We start from the raw sequence: 7403 nt of genomic DNA on the forward strand, positions 1-7403 counted from the left end.
TGACGGCCGTTTGCCTGATTGAGATAATTCTTCACATCAGTGACTTCTAGCCTGTGACGGACGCTGTGCCCGATTGAGATGGCGCTTACCACCCGATTGAGAGGAGGGTATCCGTTCTAGTGTGTAACAAAAAAAAATTGCTGAGCTCATTCTTTTTTCCAAAAAAAGGGGGTGTGAGTTGGCAGAGGGGAAGGGTGCATCATAGGTTTTGATCAACAGTAGCAGATAGTTTTTTGCCAACTCAGTGGGCAGTTTTATGCTTGCCTCGACTGATTCTTGACTTCTCGATGGGAGCAGCATTTTGGTCACTCTCCATGGCCATTGTGGAAATGGGAATTGATTCTTTAGTTTGCCCTTTCAGCTCTAGAAAATAGATCCTAACTCAATACAATTCAATGCCAAAGGAATTAAGAAGTTATTTGAACTATTTTATTAGTATTGTATTACAATTTCTTATCATTTGTAGTAAATCAGATTGTTTACATGATTTGAAATCTTATTTTTACAATGTTTCTGCAGGGTTGTTGCTCTCCTCCAAGTGGCATCCAACGGAACAGTGAAAGAAATTAGAGCTGAACAAGAGATCTATTGGGTGTATTCTTATTTATCTGTTGGGAACTTCAACCAAATAGATTCTCAGAATTGGCTTCAAAGTTCAAACCCATGTGCTTTCTGCTCGTTTGACATACCCAGTATATACATTTCACACCATTCCACTCATTTGCAATGGGGCCTTGCCCACCAAGTTCTTCAGATAAAAAAAGTTGCCAAAATGTCCCACCGGAAAAACTCAGCTCCACGAGTTTCTGCCATCCACAATTTCCGCAGCACTTGCTTTCACATCCAGCATATGCAATGAATTTCACTTTCCCACCGTTTCCTCACTATCCTCCATACTCACAAAATTTCCAATATGCTGTTCCACCACAATATGCTCCATACTCATTACCGCCACCTGATGGAGCAATGCCATCACCATATGTACCAGCTACAGTTATGCCATCCAAGGCACCCTCTGATCAAGGCACCCCACATTCAGTAACTGGTCCAGGACAACAAGATGATGGCGATGCTGAACCTGAGAGGACTGCTAGGCGACTAGCATGGATAGAAGAGGAAGACGTTAGATTGGTAAGCATCCTCTTCCTTTTTCTATCTCTAATTTTTGGACATTGCAAATGGTATCCTAACATCTCCGTGCTGGAACTACAGATAAGCACTTGGTTGATTAACTTCAAGACTGACAAGTATTGCGATAAGGTTGCAGCAGAATACAACAGTGCAACCCCCGGAGCTCGGAGAAGGGAAGTGAAGCATCTGAAGAACCGCTGGCAGAGGATGATCAATAAGGTGGCACATTTCAATGATTGTTGGTACTGGGTCATGGCAAAATATCCTAGCGGCCAGTCAGAGGGCATGCAACAGATGGACAAAACTTGGCTGATGTATAATAAGGAAGCATATGTGATATATGATGTATCTCGAAGAAGCGAAGCATAAGTTCACCTTCGGCCTTTGCTGGAACGCTGTTTGGGACCAACCCAAGTGGAAAGAATACATCTCTTCTTTCTCCACAAAAAGAACAATGCAATCTTTCTCCACAAAAAGAACGATGCAATCTGAGTCTGGTGGTTACCTGTCATCTCCGGAAGACTCTGAAGATATGGAAGAAGGAAAATGCTTAGTGGATCCTCTGGACATGCTTACCAAGAACCGCGAAGATATGACAGAAGTCCAGCCGTCTGTCTCAAATCAAAAGAAGCAATCAGAACTATTGACAGCTGATGCGTCGTGGCCTATTGAATTTCAGCTTGGGAGGCACCAATTGATGACTGGAACACCAAAATTGAACGAACATCAGCAAGGGATGGTAGTGAGGGATGAACTGCTTGAAATAGAATTGCGTCCACAAGATTATGAGGTGCTAGACAATGAGAGAGTGGCAAGGGAAGATGAACCTAAAAAATAAACACAGCCTCATCAAGGTTTCAAGGCGCGAAAGTTCAGTCGGAAACGTAAAGGCAAGGCATCATCTTCCTCGTGTGTGGTGCACGAAGACATCAAACATGCGTTATATCTTCAGACCATGCTTAACAACGATCGTGAGAAGATGTCAGAGGTACAGCTCCGCCTGTCGAAAGAGCAGCTTGAATTGGCGAGAATAAAGCAGGATGAAGCGAACGTAAAGAAAGAAACAACACTTCACATGAAATACACAGAGCTGTTGCTGGCAGGCACTTCAAGGTTTGATAAGTTTCAGAAGGCAGAGTATTGTTAGGAAACGATAAGCGAACAAATGATAAAGAACAATAGATCAACCACAGAAGACACGAAATTTAACGTGGAAAATCCTCCTAAAACAGGAGAGAAAAAACCACGGGCGCCAGCCAGCAAAATATCTTCACTATATCTAAGGTGAGGTTACATCGCCGCACGACGGCTTACAAGAGGTATATATATGGTGGAACCCTAAAAGGGATGATGATCCATACGGCAGAAGCTGGTCTTTATTAAGTGCAAATGAATTTGGATCACAACTCAACAAACTCCACCTTGAGACAAATTCCTTCTTGTAGCATGAAACAATCCTTCACCCTGAACACAACAAAGACAAAAACACTTTCGGTGCCAAATAGCCTCTTGGGCTAACCCACTATACCAACTAAGCTTGAGCAAAGCTCAAACTTAGCAACAGAAACAGGCTTTGTCATTATATCAGCAGGATTATCATGAGTACTTATCTTGCATACCTTTAACTTACCTTGCGCGATTACATCGCGAACATAATGGTACTTGATATCAATGTGCTTTGTCCTCTCATGAAACATCTGATCTTAAGTGAGGCATATAGCACTTTGACTGTCACAAAACAAGTTAATGCAAGAATCAACTCCACAAAGCTTAGCAAACAATCCTTTCAGCCAAACTGATTCTTTACATGCTTCAGCAATAGCCATGTATTCTGCTTCAGTGGTAGACTGGGCAACAACAGGCTGCAACGTTGCCTTCCAACTCACAGCACAACTGCCAATGGTAAACACATAACCTGTGAGTGACCTTCTCTTATCCAAATCTGCAGCAAAATCAGAATCCACATATCCAACAAGCCCCTTATCAGTCCTGCCAAACTTCAAGCAAGCATCAGCTGTGCCTCTGAGGTACCTGAAAATCCACTGAACAGCTTTCCATTGTTCTTTACCAGGATTAGCCATGTATCTACTAACCAAACTCATAGCATGAGATAAATCTGGACGGGAGCAAACCATGGCATACATCAAAGAACCAACAGCACTAGAATATGGAACTCTAGACATGTATTCTACATCCTCATCAGTACTACCACATTGTAAAGCTGATAATTTAAAATGAGATACAATAGGAGTACTAACAGGCTTTGCATCATGCATGTTAAAACGCTGAAGAACCTTCTTAATGTAGCTTTGCTGACTAAGAAATAACAAACCAGAATTTCTGTCTCATGATTACCATACCTAGAATTTTCTTAGCAGCACCAAGATCCTTCATATCAAACTCACTACTCAACTGTTTCTTCAATGTAGTGATTTGTTCCTTGCTCTTGGCAGCAATCAGCATATCATCAACATATAATAGCAAGTATATAGGTGATCCATTAACAAATTTAATATACACACAGCTATCAAATTCAAACCTCTTAAAGCCATGTGACATCATAAATGAATCAAACCTTTTATACCATTGACGAGGAGACTGTTTCAAACCATACAAAGATATTTTCACGTTGCAAACATAATACTCCTTACCAGGTACTATGAACCCTTCTGGCTGGTCCATGTATATCTCCTCCTCAAGCTCTCCATGTAAAAATGCTGTCTTCACATCTAACTGCTCAAGCTCAAGATCATTCATAGCAACAATACTGAAGAATATACGAATTGAACTATGTTTTACAGCTGGAGAGAACACATCATTATAATCAACACCAGCAATTTGACTGGAACCTTTTACTACTAACCTTGCCTTAAACCTCGGAGGCTCGCTAGGAGATAAACCTTCCTTTCTCTTGAAGATCCATTTACAACGAACAGGCTTCTTCTGTTTTGGCAAGTGCACAAGCTCCCATGTGCCATTCTTCTCAAGAGATTGCATCTCCTCCTGCATAGCTGAGATCCACTTCTCACGATCTCCAGAAACAACAGCTTCAGTGTATGTGGCTGGCTCAACAATATTCTCCACCTGTTCAGCACAACTAAAAGCATAATAAACCGTATCACATTCCTCAATAAGGTGGACTGGAGCTCCACAACTCCTCTTTGTTCTGCGATGTGCAATAGGTTCATCTTGTGGCTGCAAAACAGGAGGTGAGTGCTGAACAGTATCATTAACATCATTACCAACAATTTCAGTTTCCTGATCATCTACGTGCTCCACCTGCACGCTAACATATTGCTACTCCTCATCAGAATCAGCTGGTATGACATCTGTGGGCAAGCTGTCATTAAACATAACAGATTCATTGAAAACAACACTCCTGCTCATGAATGTCTTATTACTTTCAGGATTCCATAACTTATATCCTTTTACTCCTGAACCATAACCAAGAAACAGACACTCAATAGCTCTAAGCTCTAATTTTCCATTATCAACATGAGCATAAGTAGTGCATCCAAAAACTCTCAACTGTGAATAATCAATAGGCATACCAGACCATACCTCAATGGGAGTTTTCTTATTAAGTGGGATAGAAGGCGACCTGTTGATCAAGTAGCAGGCGGTGTTAGCAGCCTCTGCCCAAAAGCGCTTGTTCATGCGAGCGTTGGACAGCATACAACGAGCCTTGGAGATGATGGTTCTGTTCATGCGCTCAGCCACACCATTCTGCTGTGGAGTGTACGGGATGGTGTGATGCCTAACGATGCCTTCCTTCCTGCAGTAATCATCAAAAGCATCCGAACAAAATTCACCACCATTGTCAGTGCGAAGTACTTTTACCTCCTTTTCAGTTTGCCTTTCTATCATGACTTTCCACTCTTTAAAAGCAACAAATGTATCATCTTTATGTTTCAGGAAATAAGGCCACACTTTTCTAGAGTAATCATCAATAATGGTAAGCATATAACGAGCACCACTAAGAGAGGGCTTACGAGAAGGCCCCCACAAATCAGCATGTACATAATCAAGTATACCTTTGGTGCGATGAACTGAGGTATTGAATTTTACCCTCTTGTGCTTACCAAAAACACAGTGCTCACAGAACTTCATGTTACTCTGAGTGCAGCCATCCAGCAGGTTCCTCTTCATCAATTCTGCCATACCAAGTTCACTCATATGTCCAAGACGCATATGCCACAGGTTAGTCTTACTAGGTTCATCTTTAGAAACAACAGCAGCGGTAACAGAACCATGTAATGTACTTCCTATAAGGACATATAAGTTTGTAGAATTCATATGACCAATCATATAAACGAGAGAACCTTTCGATACCTTTACAACTCCACCTGAACCGGAGTATTTGTATCCTTCTGCATCAAGTGTGCTGAGAGAGATGAGATTTCTCGCCACCCCTGGTATGTGACTCACATCTTTCAGCATGCATGTCATGCCATCATGTGTCTTGATCTGAACAGAGCCAATGCTCACGATCTCACGTGGGTTATCATCTCCCATGCGCACAACATCTCCATTCTGCACAGACTTGTAAGAACTAAACCAATCTCTGTTAATGCAGATATGAAACGAACATGCAGTATCAAGTATCCATTCATCATGACTAGCAATACAACCAGCAAAAACGACAAGACAATCTCCTGAATCAGAGTTATCAGCACTGGTAACAACAGAGGCCTTACCATCAGATTTCCTTTTCTCCTTATTCTACAGCTTCCAACATTCTTCAATGAAGTGATTTTTCTTTTTGCAATACTTACAGAACTTTTTACCTCTAGACTTAGAACGGCCTCTACTCTGGCTCTTGTCACGATCATTGCTGTCGTTGTAGGTTCTCTGCTCAGATCTGCCTTTGACCTGCAATGCTTCGCCCTTAGAGGACGATGCATCAGACTGAACCATACCTTTCATCTTCTCCCTGTTTTGGAGCGCCTCATAGACTTCCGCTAGGGATAGTTCATCACGGCTTAAAAGTATGGTGTCACGAAAATTTGCATATGAACTAGACAGTGAGCATAACAGTAAAAGACCTAAATCTTCATCATCAAACTGTACCTCCATCGACACTAGGTCGGCAACGATCTCCTTGAAGACCGATATGTGGTTCAATACAGAACCACTCTCCTGCAACTTGTGTGAGAACAACTTCATCTTGATATGCATCTTACTGGTTAGATCTTTGGACATACATATCGATTCCAGTTTGAGCCAAAGTTCTGCAGCAGTCTTTTCCTGCAACACTTCTTGCAAAATATCATTAGATAGATGAAGTTGGATCAGCGACAGAGCCTTACGATCTTTCCGCTTCTCCTCAGCGGTCCATTCAGTCGATTTCTTCTTCCCAAAGCTTTCCAGCGCCTCATCAAGATCCGAAGTTTGCACCAGAACAGCCCGCATCTTGACTTGCCACAGCGAGAATCTCGTCTTGTAGTCTAGCAGAGGTAGATCATACTTCATCGACGCCATCGCGAAACCCTAATGTGGAAACAAGCTCTGATACCACTTATTAGGAAACGATAAGCGAACAAACGATAAAGAACAATAGATCAACCATAGAAGACACGAGATTTAACGTGGAAAACCCTCCTAAAACAGGAGAGAAAAAACCACGGGCGCCAGCCAGCAAAATATCTTCACTATATCTGAGGTGAGGTTACATCGCCGCATGACGGCTTACAAGAGGTATATATATATGGTGGAACCCTAAAAGGGATGACGATCCGTATTAAGTGCAAATGAATTTGGATCACAACTCAACAAGTATAAGAAAGTAGTGAAGCATATAGGAGGGATACTATTTAGCAAGGATGGCAATTAGTGCCCTTGCAACAATTTATCTTAAGCATTCATTTCTGTGCAAATATCATCTCAACAACTAGTAATAGATCGTTTTGTTCTACTAGTTAACTGAAGGATTGGCTCCACTAACACCTGTGGCTATTGTTAGGTTTAATCATCACTAGCAAGATTTAACTGAGATTAGTACTGATTGAATCCTGGAAGTGATGGATCAATATGTATTTATGATGGATCAATATGTATTTAGGCCCTGTTTGGTTCAGCTTAGGATTATTATAATCTGGATTATTATGAGTAAGCTGAAACAAATAGATAATTTATTATGATAAATTATTACAATCTATAAGCCTGATTAATATAATCTGGTAATCCACTCTAAAGGTGCCGTTTTAGATTATTATTAGGTGACTAACAACTAACAACAACTAATAATCTAGAAAAATAAGCAGCTAACAACT

General features: G+C 41.3%; 1 pseudogene; it reads left to right on the plus strand.

Moving 5' to 3' along the window:
• Positions 1-726: 726 nt before the first annotated feature.
• LOC127753841 (uncharacterized) lies at positions 727-6964 on the plus strand (annotated as a pseudogene).
• Positions 6965-7403: the final 439 nt, after the last annotated feature.

This window comes from Oryza glaberrima, chromosome 11, assembly GCF_000147395.1.
Source record: "Oryza glaberrima chromosome 11, OglaRS2, whole genome shotgun sequence".
Lineage (NCBI taxonomy): Eukaryota > Viridiplantae > Streptophyta > Magnoliopsida > Poales > Poaceae > Oryza > Oryza glaberrima.